The sequence below is a fragment of the Canis lupus genome, chromosome 12 (assembly GCF_048164855.1).
Source record: "Canis lupus baileyi chromosome 12, mCanLup2.hap1, whole genome shotgun sequence".
Lineage (NCBI taxonomy): Eukaryota > Metazoa > Chordata > Mammalia > Carnivora > Canidae > Canis > Canis lupus.
Genome location: NC_132849.1, coordinates 28,937,089 through 28,961,794, shown reverse-complemented (window position 1 = coordinate 28,961,794; position 24,706 = coordinate 28,937,089). Strand labels below are relative to the sequence as shown.

Sequence of the window (24,706 nt, the reverse complement as noted above, 5' to 3'; positions counted from 1 at the left end):
GACTGATAAGCAACAAAGAGTAGGGTTTCAGAGGGGTGGTCAATGGGAACTGGGTAGGAGACAGGGGTGAGAGTGTGCTTTTTACCCAACCCCTTATTTACTTTCACTTTCAAACCTTATTCAAAAAATTAATTAAAGCTGGAAATTCTATTCCCCCTTCGCATTTGCAGATTAAATGAGACATCCCGTACGCTCATCTCGAAAGATGCTGAAAAGCATCAGCTGAAAGTCACCCTCCGGTAAGGGTCCCTTTCCAAGCGAGTATTTCCAGGTGCCCCTGGCAGGAGTGCACTCCCCACGCCTAATCATAGAGCTTCCAGCAAGATTCCTTGAGGTCGTTGGAGAGCTGCTCAGGCAGGGGTTATGCAAAAGTTGTCTTCCTTTGGGAAAGATTTATTTGAATGATCCAAAAAGGCTTTAATCTGGTTGTGGTCTTGGAAAACAGAATTCCGCACAAAGCCTGACGTTTGGCCGGTTGGAGGTTCGAACTGGTGTTTTAGGATGAGGCTGGTGGGAATTCTGGCTCTGCCTTGATCGGTGCACCTTGAAACTCTTAAGAACTTTAGTCTGCTCGTCTGGAACATGGGTTAATAGATCCTAGTCCACATGGGTTGGATATGGGGGTTGAACAAGTTCATGGATATAAAGCAGCCAGCACACACCGGGCCTCTGGAAAATGCTGCATAAATATTAGTTTCTCCATTCCCTACAGCTGCCAGGAGGCCCTTTCAAAATTGATTTACTACATACTGTTTAAGCAGCATGGTTAATCTCCCCTAAGTCCTGCGCAAGATATAAATTAAAACCTCCAACACGAGACCTGGGGGCCTCCCCTTTTCCACCAGTGGAGCACTGAGTAACTGTAATGATTCTTGGAAGCTGTTTGCTCAGAAAGTTCTGGAACTCTCTCCTTCCTGAAACTTGGAGAATAATTTCCATTTCAATAAGAAGCCCATCTCTTTTGCCACTCCCTGGCTATTCATTTTTCACAGAGAGTGGGAGAGATGAGAGTTGGAAGATTCTCATAATCTTGGCAACCAGAGGGCAGGTGGAGGTAGGGAGGAGCTGAGAGGGGGACTGTACTCCTTTAACAGCTGTGCAGTGTCCAGGGGAGGCAGCCATCTGGCCCCTCTTGAGCATTCCTGTTCTGTGCAAGTGCCCCTGGTGATGGACTCAGCAGATGCACACAGAGCAGGTGCTACTCACTTTGGGAACCTTGCGACAGTGACTGGGTGGCTCAGGTTCTCACTGGGAGCATTCTGGTTTGCAGTCACCTCTTGTGCTGCTGGGTGGCAGTCTGCACTCATTCTGCATCTCTCCTCTTCCCTCCACAGAGCAAGCTCTTCTGGGGACTTCAAAGGGACTGCTGCACAAAGACAGTCACCCATCTGTCAGGCCAGGCCCAGAGATGCCTACTGGAAAGGCCTATCTGAAGCGAGTCAAATGCCTTCAACCCACAAACCCTGAGGATGTGACCATGTATAAGCAACTAAATCAACAATCCCCAACAACTGAGCATTCAAATGTTCTAGATGTTTAAGGTGACTTACTGCTAGCATCTAACAGCAGACCTAAAGGTTAGCTAGCCTCACCAAATGCTGAAAGTATTTGAGGGTGGGGGGAAGGAGAATGAGACAGAAAGAGGATGGCTACCCATCGGGAGGAATCTGGCTGAGTGTCTAAATGATCAGTACCTACCATGTTTGTCAGTGAGGTCACATCACACATTTGATTACATGATGTATTTCATCACGCATTCATCTGCATCAGTGAAACCTGCAGCAAGGGGAGCTGCTTGTATTCAGTGAGTGCCCCAGAATGATAGATGCAGGCCACCTGGGAGACAGTCCCTAGTAGAGTGCCATAGGTCTCTGCTCTTGGTTTATGCTGAGCCAAACGGTCTTCTGGTGAAGATGTAAAAGGGAGGGACACCTCCCTAAATTGCAGATGATGTCAGGCTTCATATTTTATGTTAGAGAACATATGGGCCAAATCTAGGAGATTAAACCAAAAGTCTGTACCTAAAGAAATGAGAGGTGGCTTTGCACATGTCCCCACGCAAAGAGGTAGGGATGTTAACCCACTGCCAATGCATGGACCCAAACCTCAGCCCAGCATCCAGGAGAAGGCAGGTCACCATGCACATGTGAGGGGGACATCAGAAAACAGCAGTCCCTGACCAGAAGGGCAGCACGGGGGGTCAAGGCTGCCGAATACCTCAGCGCACACTTTCAGGAGCTGTGCAAAGCAGGAAGAGCTCGAGCAAGTGGTGACAGCCATGCAACTGGAAGGGTTCATTGTGAAAGAACCCGGGACTTGTGTTGTAATTCAGCAGTTCCTGGGACAGAATAACTGCCCAATGAGTGCTAATGAATGTGCTGAATTAAGAACATAGTTTTGACCACGGATATGACTGAATGGCTTCAAGGGGGCAGAACTAGGTCCAAAACGTGGAAGTGCCAGAAAACAGGCTTTGGATTATTTATGGAACATCTTCTCAGTCAGTGCTTTGCAGTGATGGGCTGGGCTGTCTCTGGAAGGAGAGAAGGGTTTAAGTATAGATTGAACGGCCCTTATGGGGCTCACCTCGAGGGATGCCGTGGTGGGGCAGTCCCCAAAGTGAAGAGTGTCTTTGTAATGGTGATGACCCCAAGTTGGGTCAACTCGCCAAGCTGCACCGACCATCAGAGGCTTGGTGACTCACTCACGGTCACACAGCTAGCCAGGGGGGGAGCCAGGAACCTCCTCTAGCTGCCTATCCATACAGAGAAAACAAAGCAAGACACAAAATGTATAAACCGACTTTCAGATCTCCACTCAAGTGGAGGGACCTTCAGAGACCACCCCCCTTGCCCTGCACCACTTGCACCCCACCCCCCAGCAGCCCTTCTAACAGCTACATTTGCTTATCACCTGCCTCCAGAGGTAAACATTTGATGAATACCGAATGAATAAATGAAGGGAGAGACAACTGAATCCCTCTCCCCTAGCCTCTAGGCTGTTCGGCTCACGCTGTCCCTGGGCCTGGAGAAAATGATGTGGAGGCAGGATGATGGGATTCCTCGGGTGCCCAAGCTGGACTGGACGGACCATGACTGGGGAGAGATCAGGGCCCCCAGAGAAAGGTGTCCGTGGTCAGGAACACACAGCAAAAAGGCAGTCATTCCAGTAACAACAGCCAATACTATTGAACACCTACTGTGTGTGGCACTTTGCTAAGAATTCTCTGCAAAGCGAGCCCTTTCATCCTCAAAAGCACCACCCCTGGGGCACTGACTCCTGTACTCCTACTTCCCAGGCTAGACACTGAGCTTGTGCAGCCAGGAGCCCGCGGAGCGGAGGTGGCTCCCTCGCCACGCCTCCTGGCCTCTCCCCGGACAGACAGTCCACGGAATCGAGCAAGCAGCACGGCCCTGGGTGGGTGGCTTCAGGGGAGGGCAGGCGGCGTGTCACAGCAACCCGCACCCGTGGGAGGACAGCATTTTGCTGTGCTGCTGTGGAACCGGGCAGGGGAGAGGAGAGGCGGGGGCCTGGGGCCTGGGTTTGCTCCCTGCTGCCCATTCAGCTCATCTCCCCACTGCTTGTGTGCTTCCTGTCGATTAGGGCTGAACATGGTTTAACACTTCTCCCTTAAAAGCCAAAAGAGTAGCGGTTCCTGAAGGCTCAGTCGGTGAAGCATCTGCCATTGGTTCAGGTCATGATGCCAGGGTCCTGGGATCGAGTCCCAACGTGGGGCTCTCTGCCCAAGTGCCCAGTGGGAGCCTGCTTCTCCCTCTCCCTTTGCCCCTCCCCTGCTCATGTTCTCTCACGCATTCTCTCAAATAAATAAATTAAAATCTTAAAAAAAAAAAAAGCCAAAACAGTAAAAAAACACACTTGGGGGATTTGTAGGATGACAGTGACAGGGACCTGAAGTGTGCCTTAGCCAATCTAGTCAGTCCCCAGAATGGCTCCACACAAACAAAAATAAGGATGCCTCTCCCCAAACAGGAAAGTTCATGATCAAATACCACAAGCCCAGATGGTCTGTCTGTGTGGCCTTGCCTGAGGCTCTCGCACCCAGAAGAAACCATCAAACAACTAGCGGGAATGGTCTTGGTGTAAGGTGCCCAGCCTGGGCCACCTCCTGGGCGGGTGGTTCCCTGGGCACCTTGAGCTTTTGTCCCCAGAGAGGGGGACACTGAGGTTTGCACTGGTGACAGAGATGTGAGACCCCCACCTGCCTGGCCCAAAGCTACTGGCCCAGAAGCTCTCCATTCTTCTGAGCACTGAGGGCCAAGTTCAACTTGACCCCTCCACCCCAAGGCCACATCTGTCCTCAGGGTGACGGCCCATTTTTCAAAGCTGTCCAGAGTGGAAAACATGCTCTAGATGTGTGCTTTCTAGAATGACAGCCACTAGCCACGTGTGGCTATGTACTTTTAAATTTAAATTAACTGAAATAAAAGGTAAGTTTTACTCAATTCCTCAGTCACGTTAGCGACTTTTCAAGTGCTCAGTAGCCACACGTGGCTTGTGGCTGCATATGGCACAGATGTAGCACGGTTTTATCATCGCTGAAAGTTCTGTTGAATGTGTGCTGGAGGCTTTGGGAAGTCACAAGAAGATACCATGTGACCTCCACAGGTCCTCCGAGAGTGCTATGTTTCTGACTCCTCTGCTATCACTGTTCTTTCTAGCCCCCCAAGCAGGCCAAGATGGGGGACCAGGTTAGGAGAGGCCTGCAGCAGTTAGCAGACAGGATGCGGCCACCAGACACTCCACAGCTGTGTGTGTGTGGGGGGGAGGGGCACATTTCCAGGAGGGGCCTATGGTCAGGGACAGAGCACCATGGCATGCAGGCCTCTCTGGCTGGAGCAGGAGCCCAAGAAGCTCTGGAACCCCACACACGCTGATCTTCAGGTATCCAACAGTAAGGGTGGCGGCCACCTCAGAGGGCAGACTGCCCCACCCCGGTTGTCTGGCACCAAGAACCCTGAGATTGGATGATGACAGGAGGGGCACTGGACAAACGAGGATTCCCTATAATGACAGAATCTGAATTTTCCCTCAGCCAGGTTGAGGGGGTAATGTAGGGGCAGGGTGAGCTTAAAGCGGATCTAATATAATTTAGAGATTTAGAGAATAAAGGAGTGTTCTATTTTTGATACCTTAGCACTGTAGACTGATATGCATACCCACAAAACAGATCCGTTGGATGAGCAGAGAAATTATAGGGGAGATGAGGGATGATGGAAAAACTGCACAGGATGGACAGATCTGCTCTGAAAATCCTCATCATCATTTCCAGAGGTGACATGAGTGTCGTGGCTGTTGAGGCTCAGCAGCAGTACACAAGAAGCCATCTGCACCCACTGTCCAGAGGCACCCCTCCAGGGACCAGCCTACGTGCTCCATGAGGAGACCCCTCTGTGGTTGCTCTTTGCCCTCCCAGCACCAACCTCTGCTTAATACTCTCAAAAATTAAATGTTTTCATTTATTTTAAAAACAGAAGAAAACCCAAAATATAATGAAAATGACTAAGTAATAATAAATCCAGTTTGGAGAACATTCATCTTTATACCAAGACAGTCATAATACAGTCTTACATGAGGGAAGGGCCACGAAGGCTAAGGCACCTGTAAAGGTCACTATGCAGCCCTGAGCTCTCGCTCCTTATACCAGAAGCATAAAAGGCCGCTCCACACAAAGGGAACAGACATCCCCTCCCAGTTGACCTACAGATTGAATTTCAGCAGTGATTTCTCGTACCTCCCTCTGCATTGTGCAGGTAAACCCACTGCAGGAATAGTCACATCTCCAGGCATCTCACATTTCCAGCCTCCCAAAACCCTGTGGCCATCTGTCTGCTCTGCCCTCCTTAGCGCTGCCTTTCTTTCTCCAAGTTGTCTTGTGATTCCAAGGAGGCTGCTGGAGGTCCAGCCATCACCTTTGCATTCCACACAGGAGGACAGAGGGAGGTAGAGGACAAAAGGTTAAGCCTCTTAGATGTCAGGCTCCTTCAGGGAGCTTTCCCCAAATCCCCACTACACATTGCAGCCTATGTGTTTCATCGGCCACTCCACCTGCCTGTCTGAATTTTCCGCCTGCAATGGCGTAAATGCGGCATGTAATGTAAAGGAGCTGGAGGAGGACGATGGAGGGATGCCATGAGGCTCTGAGATGGTGCAAAGCAAAGAACACACAGAAGGGGACTTAGTCCAGGGTGGAATTACAGCAAACACCCCCTGCTGAAAAAACCCACCCTGTCCTCATGCATCCTCATGGCCCTGGTTGTGTCACCAGATGATGGGGTCATGTGGAAAGGAGGGTGTGACAGGTCCACCTTCTCCGGCCTTTGATGGGGCTGAATGCTGTGAATAAACTCCACGTCCTTGGAGCTGAAACTTTTCTACCTCGGCCATCCTGCTCTTTGCTGGACCACTGCCGAACCTCTGAAGGCCAGTCTGGATGAAGCCCAGTCTGTAGCCTCAGGGCTGGAAGGGCGCGGTCCTGACTCAGGAGCTGACTCTGGAAAAGCCGGCTGCAAGGGAGGGCGTGAGTCATGAACCCAGACATAGCTGGGATTCCTGGTCTGTGCTCCGGGGTGGGGTGCGGGGGAAGAACGCTAAGCTTGGACTGCTCTCCTTCTAGGCAGGAGGTGCTACAGGATGTGAGGGCTCCCGCCTCCCTGCACCCGTCCCCTGGGGCGCTGAGAGCGGCCTGACAGTATTGGGCTCAAGTCTATTTCACCAGAAAGATATAAATAGGAAAGACCCGGTCTGCTGGTTCACCTCCTCGTCCCTGGGCCAAAGAACCAGACTGTCGGGTTCAAAACGAAGTTCCTCTCCTTACTAGCGCTGCGATCTAGCCATCTCCCCTAACCTCCCTGTGCCCCAGCTTCCTTGTCCGGATGATGGGGGGCGATGACGATAATCTGTCACACAGTTCTGTGAGGACTCCAGAAGATCATATTTGCAGAGCATCCAGAAGAGTGCCTGGCACCAAGCAGGCACTCAGTAAACAAAGCAGTGTTTGAATTATCATTATTTTATTGGGTAAATGTGAAGTATTTGCTAACGCATGAATGAAAGGAAATCTTATTTGACTATTAATACCAAAGTCAAACAAATGGCTTCTCTCCTTTTGAATGCCGTTTTCCAAGTTGTTCAGGGCTCTTGAAGCCACAGTCTCCTCCTGAGAGTTCTGATGAGAGCAACGTGGTTATTTCACAAAGTAGATCCTGATCCCAGCCGAGCTAAGCGACTTGTCCTGGTTCCAGTCATGGGACTGAGAATGCTGTAAAACATCAATCTAGCTGTCTTCAGGAGCACTCTGTTGTGGAGACTGCTTGTTGCCTATCCTACATCCATTCTCCTCTACTTCCTGTGTTGTCAGCAACTGCTATGTTGTCAGGGGCAGCAATGTGCCTAATTAAAAAGCTGCATTCCCCAGGCTGCTTTACAGATACGGTGGCCAATAAAAGATATAGGCAGAAAGGGTAGGTTGCGGGTTCTAGGAAAGCTCTTTAAAGGAGCCTGACACCTAGGCTGCTTAGCCTTCTGTCCCCTACTTTCCTCTTTCTTCTTGTGTGGAATGCACAGGTGATGGCTGGAGCTCCAGCAGCTCTATTAAAACCAGAAGACAACTTTAAGGAAGGAAGCCAATGCTAAGGAATGCAGAGAAGAGAGATGAATGAACTGGCTGCCCACTGACCTTTGCACTGACAGCCCGCTTCTAATCTTTTTCTGTCTGAGGGAAAGTAAGCCTGACACTTGCTGGGAGCACGGCTATTTTGTAAAACTTTCCTTTCTATCTACCTAAATTGATAGAAACCCATGCATCCTTCTCACACTATGTAAACGTCCAGGAATAACAGCTAAAATGACCCATTTATGCCATTGCTAAAAACTCCAGTATTTTAAGTATGATAAACTTTTGAAAGGACAGCACGGAGGGAAAGGCTAATGCTAAAAGTCTCTGGGGAGAAGCCCTCCCTTGCAGGATAATGGATCCTAAAAACAAAGGATGCACGGGAAAACCGCCATGGATAACATTTGCCATCACCGTTAGCTTTTTTGATTATACAAAATGCAAGGAAACCGGGTGTTTTTTGCTTTTCTTTAATCAGAGGAATCATCTGAGACCAAACAAGCCTCCCAACCACTCCTCCTTCCTGTGGACCCAACTTCCTTCTGATCCACTGCTGGCTTCCCCTCGCCTGAGCTCTGTGGTCTAACCAGAACCCTGTTGAAGTTGTGAGGAGCCCAAGTTCTGCCCTGAAGCACTGGGCCAAGCACACCACTGTCCTGCCTCAGCACTGCGAGCAGAGAGGGTCCTCTGGATTTTGGCACAGGTTGCAGTTGCAGAACAAAACCGCCCATAAAGTGGCACCATTTAGAACAGACAAACAATACAGCCATGCTGCACATGCAAAGCCTCGACTTTCAGAAAGGAGATGTATGAAGCACCTGATGCCTTATGTTGGCAGGGCAGTACCACAGAAGGCTGACCGTGTCAAGGGACACAACTGGCATTACTTCTGGATCCCTGTAGAATGAGTGTGAAGATTCAGCTCCTGAGGCACTGCGTGATCTTGGATATCTTCAGATTTGGCAAGGAAAGGACATGTTATGCTCACCCTGGTTTTAGTTTTAAGTGTACCTTACTTAATATTTTCAAAATGACTCAGCCCCATATACTGTGATGATTCGCAAACAACCAGAAATTGACAGTAGCTGACCTTAGACAGGAAGCGTAAGTACAGCATCCAGCTGCTTCCACCCTGGAAGCAGGTCCGCGGCCAGTGGTCCTGGATTCTCTGGCCTGCCATCCCATTCTGCCGGATTACAGAGAGCACCCTCCTGGTCCCCTGCTTTTCCTGACTCTCCTCTTCTGATGGAGGTGAAGGTCCCGCCCCCCTCTGCCAGGCACTCCTCAAAGCAGCTGCTCAGCCTGATATACCTGCCTAGGACTCCTGCACCTTGAAGAAGTTGAGTAATTGGCCATCCTTCCTATCTTCCAGGGTGGGTATGTGTGTGTGTTGGGGGCTGAGGGGTAAAGGAAATGCACAGAAATTTACTACCACGTGGTTGGGCTGAAGACAAGGGGAGCTGTCCCCACTGTGATGATGGGGACAATAGAAACCATGATGGCCACGATGACGGTGACATCTAGTACTCTGGGTTTTCCAGGAGAGAGCCATGAAACATTTCCCATTTACCTAATCAATAAATATCTTGCAAATGCAGAACACAACACAGATGGGATCTCACTTCAGGAACCCAGAGCCAATTCTTTATGGATGCCCACAGGGCCCAGGGCCCGGGTAGAGACGGAAAGGTGTCTGGGTCTATGTCTGAATCTGTAATCGTGTACTTAACAGCTATCAAGTCTCACTATAACCGGTGTGCTAATCATCACGGATCTTTACAAGGACCCAAGAGGCCAGTACTATTATTAACTCCCTTTCACAGTGAGGAAGGTGGGACAACAAGAAGCTATGTAACTTGCCCAACATGAGGGCAAGCTCTCCGTATGGCAATAGATGGTGGGGACCATGCTAACCTCTTGGCAAGAGGGATAAAAGCCCAGGTAGGGGTCCTGATGAACGGTGTGGAGTGGGAGATGGGGCCAGCAGCAATAGGCCAGTCTCGAAGCTCAGGGGGCCATGACAACAGGCCACCAGGCCATTTCCAAATATCATCAAACTGTCAGCATTTTCTTTTTTGCTGCAGGTGTCCTTTTAAAATATCTGCTCCATTTCTCTTGTAGTTTGTTTCTCTTTTTAGTCTTTGCCCGCATCCTCATTAGAATCAGCATCTTTCTTAGTTGGAAAATATGACAAAGCAGCACATCATATTAATGAATGCTCTATTATTCAGACCTGCCCATGGCCTTATTTCTGGCCTTTTTAAATGACTCTCCTGATTATAAAAGTGATTCTGTCAGTTCGCCACAGGCTTATTTCTCTTGGGTAAGCGGTAAATTGACTTCCAGCATTCATACGACTGCCTGAATTCTACATCAAAGAATACAATCAAGGTCTCAAATAAAATCAACCACCTCAAAACTACTTCCCGACGGCGCTTATCCAGGGGAATTGAAGACTCCGCCCGGTAACAAACACACATTGACTCCTGGTGTGTTCTCTGAAATGGGGACAAGAGAGAATGCTAGTGTGCATAAGCCACCACAACACTGCCTAAGGCATTTTGCCTTTTGGGGCTCTTCTCTCCAGGAAGATGGCATTTCTCTGAGCGCTTACAAAGATTACTCACCGAGAGAGAGACAGACTGGGCTGGGCTCCCACCTCGGAAACCCCTGTTGTCTGCCTTGCTGAGGTCCTGACTTGATCCGGAGACTGTCAGCCTTGGAACTGCCACTGATTACATTGAAATCACAAGATCTTGCTTGGGAAAGTGATGTCACTAATTCTGGGGCCGCAAGCCCACATGCCTTGAGAGTCCAGGTAAGAAGGGAAGCTGATAGAGCTAACGTCGATGGGGGCTCCTCTGTGTCCAGATGCTGTTGGAAGCCCTTGGCAGATGCTTACTCTCTAAGCCCTCCCAGTGGCCCTCTAAGGCAGGCAGTGTCATGGTCCGGAAGCCCAAGGCTAACAGAGCCTTGCAGTATTAGGGTTCAATGGGGCCCGTGATCCAAAGAATATAGGACCCCATCATAGTGATCAGAATACAAAAAAAAAAAAAAAAAAAGAAAGAAAAGAAAAGAAAAAGAAAAAGAACCCAAACACCAATCCTGGGCAGGCCAACAGAATTTGAGAGGGTTGGGGGTAGATTCAAATAGGATGCATTAGGCCTTAGAGCCACCAGCCTACAACTCCAGGTTTGTTTTTGTTTTTGTTTTTGTTTTTGTTATAATTTTTTTCTTGGCATTTTTCTCAGTTTATAAGAGTAAGGTTCAAGGGAGGATTTCTTCCTTGGAATCTGGCTCTCTGATTTTAATGTGACACCTTCCCACCCCCTACCCTTTCCCCGCTGCATGCTACATGCATAACGCCTGCTTTGAAGCTCAAGCTGTGACCCTTCCGGCTCCCACTTGATGCCCCCCGCAGGTGTCACATGGCGGGACACTAGATGTAGCTTTAACCCTGGGCTATCCCTACCCTTCATACACTCTGGATTTTTAATTTAACAAATCGTATGCTCAATCAGCTCTGTCAAGGCAGACCCTAAAAGTCAACTTCAGCCGAAGGGGAGGGTCCGGTGTAAGGACCCCTTAGCAAAGGGGCTTCACAAGGACACAGAAGAGCTGGGACTGAAGCTGGGAGCGGGAGGGGGGTGGTCACCAAACAAGGGAGGCACCCAAAGTTGATTTTCAACAAAGACCAAACAGTCAGATCCTCCTGGAGGGCCAGCCAGCCACCATGCTGTGCTTGGGGGCATATCGCTTATTCTCTTAGAGCTGCTCCAATTATAGAAATCTGGTGCTGACTCATTATTAACCCAGAAAGCCCACACACTCAAATGACTCTACTGAAAAAAGCTCCCTGTCATACCCTGCCTACTGATGTGCAGGTTTTTAAGCAAATTCAAAAAATGTTTATCACAAGGTATTTATGACATTTTAACCGTTCATTTACAGTAACTAGAATGACATTAAAAAAAAAAAGTTTCCTGTATTTTACTTGACTGTAAAGCTAAGCCTCTTCAGAATAGTAACAGGCTGAGAAACACATTATCAAGGTCATATCAGGCCTCAGGGACTCAACAACCCAACCATCACCCTCCCCAACCCCAGCCCCTAGGCACCAGCCCCCAGACCCCTGCATATTTTCTTTCTGATTTTACTACAGTTTGGGACATTCACTCGCAAGCAAAAAGAAAAGACATAAAGTAAGTTCCCAGAATCATTCATATGCCAAAATTCTGCCTCTCTATTGTATTTCTTGCACTTAAAAACTGGGCAGCTCAGACCACGCGGCCAGAAACTTCTCGGGGGCTGTCTTCCCTCCACCTCTGAGAAGCGGAAGCTGGCCCAACCTCAGTCCCCCTGGGTGAGCACCGATTCACCCACCTCCATCTCTGAACTTCACTGGGGCTCCAGAGCGGAGTCTGGAACCGCTTAGCTTCCAACCGAGCATCACTGCCTCTTCCAGGACGACAGTGTAGCCGGAGTATGGACATTCTCCCAGCTAAGCCCTGAGACAGCAGGCTGAAATACAGTAGCGATGGGGCGGGGCAGACGCAGCAACTGCTCTAAAATTAGGGACCCTCAAAGTCTCGAATGCAGTGTCCCCTCCAAGATGCAACAGCTTTAACCCATCTAGACTCTGAGGCAGACGGCAGAAATGATGGCAAAAATGACAGAGACGTACTCACCAGGGACAAGCGGCTGACTCCACCTTCCCGCCGCCGGGGCCCCGAAGGTCTGAAGCAGACACCGACTCAGGCACAGCCCTTCTGGAATACCAGCCCGCGGCTCAGCAAGCACCAGCCATGCAGTCACTCTTTCCCTCCATTCCCAATGATGTCCACATGACTGAGACCAAAAAAAAAAAAAGAAAGTAAAAAAAAAAAAAGAAAAAAGAAAAAAAGAAGGAAAAAGAAAGAATAAAAAAAAAAGAGTAAAAAAAAAAAGGCAGAAAAAAAAAGCGCGCACACCTCAGTCTTCGTTCTCATTGGAACGAGATGACTCATGCTGACTCACAGCCACCACTTCCTCTCCGACATTCTCTTCATACTTGTGAGCTGGGCTGGTCCCGTTCCCAGGGTCTCTGCAGCCCTTCCTGGAAGAACAGTCTTCTGACCCTGGCAAAGCGACCCAGATGCTGACCTCATGTGGAGCCCCCCAGGGTCGGGGCGGGGGCGGAGCGCCTACAGAGGGGAAATGCTTTATTTAGGAGATCTGAACCACAGAAAAATAAAATGCATGACTCTCATGTGCATTTGAATTTCAAATATACACTGACATTTTGTAATATGTTGCAACGCTCCTGCTCCTACGAAACTCTTGCTCTTTTCAAGGCATTTCAGAGAAGGCAGGAGAACGGGATATTGCCTTATTCTCTAAGGAGGTGGGGTCTACATTGCCCAGGCAAGACTTGTTTCAGTGCATGGTTTCTTCTGCATCTCTTCCTCTGACATAACCTATTCGTGGGCTCTAAAATCATGATCTCTTCAAAGTTGTTTATTAGGAGGGTGTGTGCTCTGCTTTGGGGATTAAGTGACTTACAAAATCTTTTCTCTCTGTCTTTTAGACTGCAAGATTTTGCCAGACTTGAATATTAAAATCCCAAGAAATGAAATGAAGGTATAACAATCGAACTTTTAAAAATTGTCGGTGCATGTTAAGAGGCAAGAGCAGAGAGTAGTCTCTGCCACCCAGTTTTTCTTTGGAATGATCCCGGGGGTGGGGCAGTCTTCCACAGCTTCCTGCATTTTTCAATTATGAGAGACTATGGAGGAGAGCAGGATCCGCGTGATGCTCAGCTGCCTCTCGAGAAGCCCCTGATTGCATCAGGACAACCATGGTTTCTGGAAGGTCACACACACAAGGCCATGAGTGAACACTGGAGCTCTTAAAAACACGTTTTGACTTAATGCCTACTGCTGGGTAGGCCACACTCTGATACCCCTAAAGGATACAGAGAAAATATGGAAATTACATTTTGCTGGATGACAGGAGACACAGGCAAGCCACATGTGCAATGTGCAGTGGGCCTCACTCCGGAGGGGTCAGAAGACTCAGTTTCCTTTTACAGCGAAGTTCATCTTAGGGGAAAAAATACTTGTTCAGTATTCTATTAGGTTCTTTTAACAAGACAGTCGTGGCATTTTCTATCAGGACCAAGTGCTTTGACTTCCCTTGAAATCTGCAGTGTGCCAACTGGCCAAATACTCTCATTTCTTGCAGGGATTTCTTTCCCCCCAGGAGAGTGGAAAGCCTGTTGGTTTTCTGGAATTTAGGGATGGCTTTGTTGTGCAATTCATCGCTGTGTTTTTCTCTAGGGGAGAATGGGGCTTGGGGACACCAGCCTCATGAACAGCCTGAAAACAGGGCTTTAGCAAGGCTGTGTGTCATCCCCAAGGGACATCTTGTACCCGGTGGGGACCCAGCAGCCATGGGAAGTCTACACCGATGCCAAGAGTCCACAGGGGCGTAGGCTGTGATTTTTGTCCTATATATAGAAAGCCAGACCTTATTTTATTTATGAAGACTTGTATTAAGTCAACTCATTAGTCCCTGAGAGGGAACTAAAAAATAAATATTAATTTTTAAAAATCACCAGGAATAAATTAAAGAAATCTGAAATAATTGGGAAATGTAGGCTCCACGTGGTGGCCACACCCTCCCGCTGGAAGGACCCTGCCAGAGGCCTCATCACTTCAGCTGTGGGTTTTCCACAGTAACACTGTTACAGCGAGCCTTTTGGAATATTCTAGAGCAAGGCCTCAGACATGAACCTGGGTCTCCTCCTAAAGCAGCAATTTGGGCCGTCACCGTGGAAGGTCACTGGAACTGTATTTGGTGCTGCATTGAATGATCCTATGAATGCTGTCTTAATTCCTGATTGTACTTCCATCCAGAGCTCTTCTCATTTGAGCTGGGAAGTAGGGAGAGAATATTAGTGAGAAGGGGGAGGCCATTCCCAGCATATTCATAAATAAAACATTCATTAAGGTGTATCAGTAGCACTGTCTCCCATAATTGTTAATACGGAATGTTCTAGAGTGTATTCTCTATCAACTGGCTAATTTCTGCATACTCCATCAGAAAGGAAACAATGGTGACACTCTAAACATGGTGAAATGGAAACAATTTTTAAATGTCTACGTGTTCTTTTGCCAATGAAAATAGCATTGTAAAAATTTAGGTTTCATTGAATTAGTACAATAAACAAGTTTCACTCCAGAAGAGTGCACAATCTGAGGACAGTGCATTCTAGCATGTCATGGGATTCTCATAAATATTGATGACTTACATTGAAGAGTATTTGTTATATGTTAGTAATTCTCCTAAACATGCACAGGTATTCACAATCTCTGATCCTCAAAATCTGAGTAAGGTCATCCCCACTTTCTAGCAAGGAAACTGAGGCCCAGAGAGAGCCAGGAACCTGCCCAAGGTTGCAGGGCCCAGATGTGCACTCAGGCTGCCTGGTGTCAGAGCCCACATTCCTAACCCTCAGGCCATGTGGAATTCCCACAAAAGGCTTTTCAAATACTTTTTACACACACATCCTTTCACATCATGGTATAGTCTCCCAAATTCTGCAAATGTGTGTAAGGGAGATGTGTTTTCTAATTGTTTGAATGGTAAATCAAAATCTGAGCCTTGGAGTGACCTATCCCTTACAACATTAAGAGTTCCCACTGATGGAGAGAGTGAGTTAGAATTACCCACCAGCACATCCCAAGAAGTACATGCCACCAATGCCTGGACAGACAGCACTATTCTCGATCAGGGACATGAGTGCATCAGGGAATGTCCTTCATGATCCTTCCATTATTCGAGCAAACAGGTCTCCCCACTACCCTCTTGCTCAGGAGAGAATCCATTATTCCCTTCTTGCAAATCCAGCACCACCCTTCACTCTATCCTCACTTCTTTCCTAGGATTTTGTTCTTAATCAAATATAAGCCTCTTCTCTCCTTTCCTGTCTATGGGCCTCAACACAGGCTCCAGTCACTTCCATCTCCCACATATCTCCCCTGGCTTTGACCTCATGGAGTAGATCCATGATGCCCCCCGTTCATCTTATCCCTCCCCTGTTAGTCATAGTCTTGACACTTGGTTGACTCCATACCCAGGGCAGAGCTTTGATTAGACTAAGCAAAACAAGGGAATGTCATCCCTTGTCACCATGACTGATTCCAGGATGGGCTCTCACATCTATGCCAGCTACAGCCTGGCTACTTTTACTCACATTGATAGGGTAAGGGGTGCCCAATGGAGCAAAGCCCAGGACTATGGCCATTGTCTCAGGGATGACAGGGAAGAATGCCCAAAACTCAAGAATCTCAGTCTTACTCTGAAGTTTCTGAAGTTTAGGAAAGGGTATTATGAGGAAAGAAAAAAAATATGGAAAATTGGGTGAACTCAGACAACAATATATAGTTGTATAGGTTGTACACTGTGCAACCCCAGAGAGTAAATTTACATAGTCCATGATATGCACAATCCTATGTGGCGGGGCTCATTATAGTACCTACCAGGTGATACCTCCCCAAGACCATATAGGGATCCCACAGGCTGGGTGGTAAAGAGAACTGGGAGGAAAAAATAGAAGAGTCTGAATCCTGTTTCCCCACAGAGGAAGCATTTCCCACCCAGAGAAGCATTACTACTCATTCCAGGGCAGCCCAGGGATTCTGAGAGCAAAGGAGCACCTGTGATTAGAATGATGGGATGTAAGAGTTTAATTGGCAGTGCTGTTGTTTTTTTCCTTCCATGGTGGAAGTTGAACTTGATGGTGCATCTTAAGTTAGATGGAATATAGCCATGAGGGTGGATGAGTTCATCAGACGAATGAGTATAGAAAAAACAAGCAAGAACTGAGGCCTGGGGTGCCGTGGCTTTAGCAGATTAGGGGGTGAAATGAGCCAGCAGAAAGGGATGGTGAGGGAGGATAGGGGACCAGGGACCAGCCAGGTGGGAGGGAAGCAAGGAGAGTGTAGTGCCTGAGGAAACAAGTGAACACGAATGCTTTAAGAGGAGAGAATGAACACTCGTGGAAGCATGGCTGTGTGGCCACGGGGGTGGCGGCTGGAGAGCATCTTGCATTTGGTGAGGGAGGTCCATGTGGGGAGGAGCTGGTGAAGATCTGAAAAGAGACAAGAGAGAAAAGGGGAAGACGGGTGGAAGACAGTGAGGAGAGACATCACTTTCTGGAAATAGCTAGAACTGGAGAGGGAAATGAGGTCCAGAGAAATGTCCTTTGTTGTTGTTCTTAAGAGAAATAACAATTTACCGGGACACTTACTGATAGAAAACACTTACTACAAAGGGAGATCGTAATGACACAGGAGAGGACCAGAAGAAATTTGGTGGAATTGGGAAGAGGGACTGAACCTAGTGCTCAAGGGCAGGCCTTGGCCCTGGGGAGGGTTCCCCTTCCACAGCACCGGATACCAACCAGTCGAGGAGGGGCTACGGGCATGTTCCATACGCTCTGGTATTTTCATCATTTGCAGCAAAAGTGACATCAATTTTTTAAATGTAATGACAAGTAGTATCTGATTACAGTCTTTCAACTAAAAACCTGAAACAACTACAAATCCAACTAAAAGTCCCCTCTGATGAAGAGGTGGTGTTTTTCACTAAGGTAATGAGGATGGCTGAGAGGGATAGAAGAGGCAGGATTTGGAAAAAGAAGAAGATGCATGTGTTTGCAAGAGAGGAAGAAAAACACGAGAGAGCAGTGTCTACGGTGGCACAGGTTGGATGGTGGATGAAGCCTAGCTTCCTCAAGAGGAGGTTAGTGTGAAGAAAAAAAAAAAAAAAAAGAGGAGGTTAGTGTGAAAATATCAATGAAATGGAGTGTACCTCGTCATGGGGGTGGACCCCACGGACTGACTTCCATGGGGATTAGCCTCTCTTTGCCCCGAGCTGGGGGAGGCCAGCTGTGCCGAGTGGGCTTCATTGAGGCTGCACTTGGAATGCAGAGGTACACTCTGCTTCAAAATACCCCCCAACACACACACACACACACACACACACACACACACACACACATGCTCTTAAGATCCATCCAAATTGTGCATGCTTATATTTATTCCTTTATTTATTTATAAGTGTTATTCCATTGTATGGATATACCACAGGTTATTTATCCATTCACCTGTTGAGAGACATATTCGGCTATGACAAATAAAGTTTCTGTGCACATTTGCATACAAGTTTTTGCATGGATAGAAATTTTCATGTGTCCATAGTAAGTACCCAACAGTGGGATTGCTGGTTCATACGGTTAACTGTATGTATATCTTTATAAGAAACTGCTGAATTGTCTCCCAGAGTAGCTGGACCATCCATTTTGCATTTCCACCAACGCATGCCTGAGAGACCAGTGCTTCTCACCCTTGTCCGCACAGCTATTGTCAGTATTTTTTAAGGAGGGAGGATGGGGCAAACGGAGAGCGAGAGAGAGAATCTTAAGCAGGCTCTGCCCTGAGTGAGCAGCCTGTCTCAGGGCTGGATTTCATGATCCTGAGATCCTGAACTGAGCCAAAATGAAGAGTCCAACGCTTAACTGACTGAGCTGACACTGCCAGACATTTTTTTGGGTGTGTAATGGGATCTCCTCAGGGCTTTAATCTGCATCTCTGTAATGACAAATGATGTTGTGCGTCTTTTCATGTGCTCATTTGCCAACTGTGTGTCTTTTTTGGTGATATGTCTGTCCAAATACTTGCCTCCTTTTTAATTGAATTGCTTATTTCCTTACTGTTGAGGTTATACCTTCCGTTATACATTTGGATGCAAGTTTTATTTGTTTTAAAGACTTATTTATTTTAGGGAGAGAAAATGTGTGAGCAGGGGAGGGGTAGAGGGAAGAGGGAGAGAGAGAGGGAGAAAGAGGAAGAGAAGCAGATTCCCCACTGAGTACGGAGCCTGATGCAGGGCTCAATCTCACAACCCTGAGATCATGACCTGAGCTGAAATCAAGAGTCAGATGCTTAGTGGACTGAGCCATACAGACGCCCCATGGATGTAATTTTTAAAATCAGATATATGATTTGCAAATTTTCTCCAGTCTGTGGTTTGTCTTTTCATCCTCTTCAATAGTATCTTTTACAGAGCAAAAGTCTTCATTTTAATGAAGTCCAGTTGATTAATTTCTTTCTTTTATGGATTATGCTTTTGGTCTCATATCTAAGAAAATTTTGCCTAATGCTAGGTCTAGATATTGAATATTTTTCTCTTGTTTTCCTCTAAAAGTTTTAGTGTTCTACATTAGATCTATGACCAATTTTAAGTTGTTTTTTTTTTTTTTTTTTTACAAGGTACACAGTTTAGATCAAGTTTCCTGATCAAAGTTCTTCTTTTTTTTTGGCCCGATGTCCAATTATTCCAACACCCTTGGTTAAAACACTATCCTTCCTCCACTGAATTGCTTTTGAAAGTTTGTAGAGTATCAGTTCGCCTTCTTTGTGTGTCTCTGTATTTGGACTTTCTGTTCTGTTCTGTTGATCTATGTATCCACCCCTTCCCCAATACCACACAGTCTTGGCTACTGTAGCTATGTAGTAAGTCTTAAAGTCAGGTAGTGCAATTCCTCCACCTTTATTCTTCTTTCTCAAAATTTCTTTAGCCATTCTGGCTTCTTTCTATATAAATTTTTTTTCTATATAATTTTAGACTCAAGCCCTCTGTATCCACAAACTATCCCACTGTTGGGATTTTAAACGGAATTGCAAGAAACCCATATATCATCAATTTGGGAAGAATTAGCCTCCTTTCTATGTTGAGTCTTCCAGTCTATGAACATGGTATGTTTCCCCCATTTGTTCAATTCTCCATGTATAGGTTTTATAGCTTGGTGTCTCCTCTATATGAGGTAGAAATTTTAGAGTCTAGTTTTGGTTTTTCCCAATAAGTTCTTTTATCATCTTCATAAGGCCCCAAATTAAAGAATCCTAGAGGTGTTATTTTACAGATAGCTACTGAGACTTGATGCCCTCACCCTATTAGTCTTAAGATTTGGATGCTGGTTGTGGGCTGAAGCACATAATTGCCCCTCACTCCTATCCTCCCCTCTTTAAGGGATTTATGACATGTCATTATGCTCAGTGAGCCAAATGTTATATCCTAATGCCTCCAGTTTACTAATCATCCTCCTTCTGGGCCATTCTTTTCTCTCCTCCCTTTTGCCTTTGCTCTGGGCTATTTGCCAAGATTCCTTGTCCAGATTTCCAGATTTCCCCTTCTATGTTTCATTAAAAGACTCCACATCCCTCTTGCCCTGTTGGTGGGAATGCAAACTGGTACAGTCATTCTGGAAAACAGTGTGGCAGTTCCTCAAAGAGTTAAAAATAGAGCTACCTTACGACCCAGCAATTGCACTACTGGGTATTTACCCCAAAGATATAGATGTAGTGAAATGCCGGGACACCTGCACCCCAATGTTTATAGCAGCAATGTCCACAATAGCCAAACTGTGGAAGGAGCCTCAATGTCCTTTGACAGATGAATAGATAAAGAAGAATATATATATATATATATATATATATATATATATATATATATATTACTCAGCCATTAGAAAGGACGAATACCCACCATTTGCTTCCACATGGATGGAACTGGAAGGTATTATGCTGAGTGAAGTAAGTCAATCAGAGAAGGACAATCATAATATTGTTTTACTCATATGGGAAATATAAGAAATAGTGAAAGGGATTATAAGGGAAAGGAGGGGAACTGAGTGGGAAAAATTAGAATGGGACTCCTAACTCTGGGAAATGAACAAAAGGTTGTGGAAGGGGAGGTGGGTGGGGGGATGGGGTAACTGGGTGGCAAGCACTAAGGAGGGCACTTGGTGGGATGAGCACTGGGTGTTATACTCTATGTTGGCAAATCAAATTTCAATTTAAAAAAAAAAAAAGACTCCACAATCCTAGCCCACAGGACCATTCTCCTGGGCTGACACAAGCAGTTGTCATAGTCATTCTGCAAGGCCCCATAGGCACTGCCAGCACCTTCATGCTCCCAGTCATGGAAATAGGAGCCCTGGGCTTTCCTGTCTGTCATCCCCTCCATCTTCCTTATGTCCACCTAACAGTGTGCTAATAGGCTTTCCAAATATAAATGAATACAACAAGCCCTGATTTGTAGTGTTTATTGACTTCTCTGATATAAACTCTCCCTCTAGTGCTAATTTCAAGCTACCAACATGATGTGACTGAAAGTTAGTTGGGAAGAAAGGCACAAATTAGCTATTTCAAGCTGGGACAAGCCACCCTACCACTGCATCCATCCTTCAGCAAACATCCTGAATGTCCTTGTCCCTTGAATTTTTCATACAGTGACTAACTGGTCACCTATTCAGGATCCTCAAGAAGGTACTTAGTTCTGCATTTGAAAAGGGTTAGATTAGACCAATTGTTCTTAACTTTGGGTGCACAAAGACCACTTTGGGGGTCTGATAAAAGCCACACATGATTCTTAAGAACAATAAAATACACACAATGCAATGGTTTGCACACAAAGATCGTTTGTGCTAATTCTGGACTCCTCAGGTATTCAGGCATGTTGGGGTTGGAATTGGTGGACCAAATAATCTCAACAAAAGCATACTCCACTTTCAGCCTTATGGTTGGCAATGATTCACACCATGGCTTGAGGTGACATCTGACAAATTAGTAAATAATAGGTGCAAAAAGAATCCAGATTCTCAAGTTTGCATCTATTTCTCTTGTGAATTAAAATATGAAGGAACCTCAGAACTGAGGATATCATGGCTGATGGCATGGACCAACAACCTTGTGGGCATCAGCTTTCTAAGAAATAGCAGCCTACATGCAGTGCAGAGGGCTATTTCTGAATGCCAGCTAGAAACTCTGGCCATGGGGAACTGGAGCTCTGACTTCTGATCTATACTGCAGGGAGTATGGGCACCCAGGGCCTTTCCAAGGCAAAGTTCAGGCAGATGTATAGAGTAGTGGCTGTCTTCCTCAGACACAGACACTCATCTCTTGGAAACATCAACTCAAATAAATCATATTCTCATGTGTCTGATTCATTCACTTGGAACAAGATGCGCTTCTGCCAACACCACGACAGAGCCAGGAGCTGTATCATACAACTGCTCAAGGTCAGTCCTGGCACCTCATCTTTTACCCCTAAAAAGCACCATCTTAGACTTAAACTGACAATCTCAGTGCTGTTCCTGTCACTGCCAGGTGGTAAAAAAGAAAAAAAAAGGAAAAACTAAACACTTGATATGGTATTTCTAGAACTTTTTCTAATTAAAATCATTTGTGAGCATGGATTGCAATTTGGGCAACTCATTTTTGCAGAGTAATGATATTCTTATTACTGGTTATTTAGTCCAACATTAAGTACTTCTGGGAAGAGATCTTCTGGAAGGGATGTAATTAAGGTCACGTCCATTGACCATAAGATAAAGGTGGGCCTGTCCTTGTCAGGTAAGCTTTTTTATTTTTATTTTTAAAGACTTTATTTATTTGACAGAGAGAGAGAAAGAGAGCAGAAGCAGGGGGAGCAAAAGCAGCAGGTTCCCTGCTCAACATGGGGCTCAATCCTAGGACCCTGAGATCATGACCTGAGCCAAAGTCAGATGCTTAACCAACTGAGCTACCCAGGAGCCGTTAGGTAATCCCTTTAAAAGCAGAGATTTTTTTCTTGGCTGCAAGCAGAAGAAGTCAGAGACTCAAAGCACAAGAATGCCCAGGCTGAGGGCAGTCTTTCTGAGATGAGATCCAGCAAAGAAACAGGGACCTCAGCTCTACAGCCACAAGGAACTGGACTCTGCCAACAACTCGGATGAACATTGAAGTGGATTTTCACTGAAAGGCTTCAGATAAGAGCTCAGCCCTGATGACACCATCATTTCAATGGGTGAGAGCCTGTGTGTAGAACCCAGAGAACTCAGACTTCTGACCAACAGAACTATGAACTAATAAAGGGGAGCCATTCAAGGCACTCACTTAGCATTAGAAAACTAATACACTCAGCCCATTTGCACATGAAGGCAAAAACAGTTCCAACTTCACAGAGCTACATGAGAATTAAAAGTTAATAAATGTTAAATGCTTACATAATCAGGATGATTTCTAAGTATCTGCTATTATTCATAAATGCCGTTGACTTGGTAAAATGCCAGGTATGTGTGGTTCATTATTTGAAAGTTTTCCTTTCAATACAATATTTGAGTCATGGGATATAATCAAAAGTCTAGAATTTTAGGGACACCTGGGTGGCTCAGAGATTGAGTGTCTGCCTTTGGCTCAGGGCGTGATCCTGGAGTCTGGGATCAAGTCCCACATGGGGATCCCCATAGGGAGCCTGCTTCTCCCTCTTCCTGTGTCTCTGCCTCTCTCTCTCTCTCTCTCTCTCTCTCTCTGTCTCTCATAAATAAAATCTTAAAAAAACCAAAAGTCTGGAATTTTAAATGAATGAATCAAATACTAAATATGCAGCATCTTATAAAACTCAGTGACTCTGAATGAGCTGCAGGATTACAAAACATTACTTAACAAAGAGACTATAAGAGAGAAGATAGCAGACTGCATGGAGCAAAATGCAAGAAGTTTGGAACTCAACCATCCAACAAACATTTAATGAATGCCTTCCAAATGCTAAGCCCTGAGGAAGGCCCTGGGCCTGACTGGGAAAGACACAGAAAAGGGCCCTATTCTCATGAAGCTTATGTTCTAATGCAAAGAGACAGAAAATAAGGGCACAAGAAAAATACAAGCTAGTGACATGAACTGTGAAAAAATTAGCATAGGAAAGAGAAAACTACTTGAGATGAGCAGGCCATCTAGATAGGTCACTCTGAAGAGATGTCATTGAATTGAAGAATTGTATGACAGCTAGGAGCCAGCCAGCAGCATTCTAGGATGAAGAATCAGCTAATGCCCAGGCCCCCTCAAACCAAAAGGAGTCTGAGGTGCCACAGGACACAAAAGAGGCCACCATGGCTGATGCTTGGTCAGCAACAGGAAGAGAAGATGGGCCAGGGAGGGGGCAGGAAAGGAGCTCAGATGTTATGCTAAGTGCAATGAGGAGGCACTGAGAGTTTTATTATTTTTTTATTTTTTAAAGATTTTATTTATTTATTTATTTATTTATTTATTTATTTATTTATTCATGAGAAACACAGAAGCAGAGACATAGGCAGAGGGAGAAGCAGGCTGCCTGTGGGGAACCTGATGTGGGACTCAATCCCAGGACTCCAGGATCACAGCCCAAGCTAAACACAGATGCTCAACCACTGAGCCACCTGGGTGCCCTGCACTGATGGTTTTAAACAGGAGAATGACATGGTCCAATTTGAATTTTCTAAGACTAGCTCTTACTGCTAAGTGTAAATCACTCATGTAGGACGAGGTGGAAACTGAAGTCCAGTGTGTCCCTTTGGGTCTGGTCTGATGATGACAGCAGGGATGGAGAGGTGGGGACCTACTAGAAAAAGGTTTGAGAAGTAATGCTGATGAATGGTTTGGGCTTGGGGGTAGTGAGAGAGAGAGACACATTAATCAAGCATAACCCTGAGATTTTTAGTTTGACCAACTGTGTGGTGCAAAAGGAGGCAGTCTAGGGGAGGGTAAAATCGTGGGTTCTGTTTTGGTCACCTTCATTTGGATGTGCATATCAGGCAGCCATGTGGAGATGTCGAGTAGGCCTGGAATTCTGGGAAAATGTCAACATTGGAGGCAGATTTGAGAGTTAATGTTCTAGAGATGGAGTTAAAGATATGCTCTGGCTGAGACATAGAGAGGGAGAGAGATCATATAAACACAGGAAGGGATCTGAGCATCCTTGGCCAGTGAGGTTGGAGGAAAACCAAGAGAATTGGTGCTCAAATGGAGAAAGCATTATAGCCTGGTGTTAGATGAGTGCTTGTAAAGAGTGCGTCATCCATGAGTAACTGTTCAACTTCCCATGATATTATTTAGTCCTGGCAAACCCGTTAATAATGTTCTGAGTTATTGTCTGCATCAGCTGTTTCTGGTTTGGTGAAGACAGACTATATTGAAATGTTAACAAGAAAAACATAAAGCAAAATTATTAGGA

General features: G+C 46.2%; 1 long non-coding RNA gene and 1 pseudogene across 1 annotated transcript; one reads left to right on the top strand and one right to left on the bottom strand.

Moving 5' to 3' along the window:
- Positions 1-24,706, bottom strand: part of LOC140601406 (NADH dehydrogenase [ubiquinone] 1 alpha subcomplex subunit 1 pseudogene) — a 218,670-nt pseudogene that overhangs the window by 163,611 nt on the left and 30,353 nt on the right.
- On the top strand, positions 7,762-14,230 carry LOC140601408 (uncharacterized). Its single transcript, XR_012004418.1, has 2 exons — positions 7,762-9,006; positions 13,200-14,230. It is a non-coding gene; the product is annotated as an uncharacterized lncRNA (long non-coding RNA).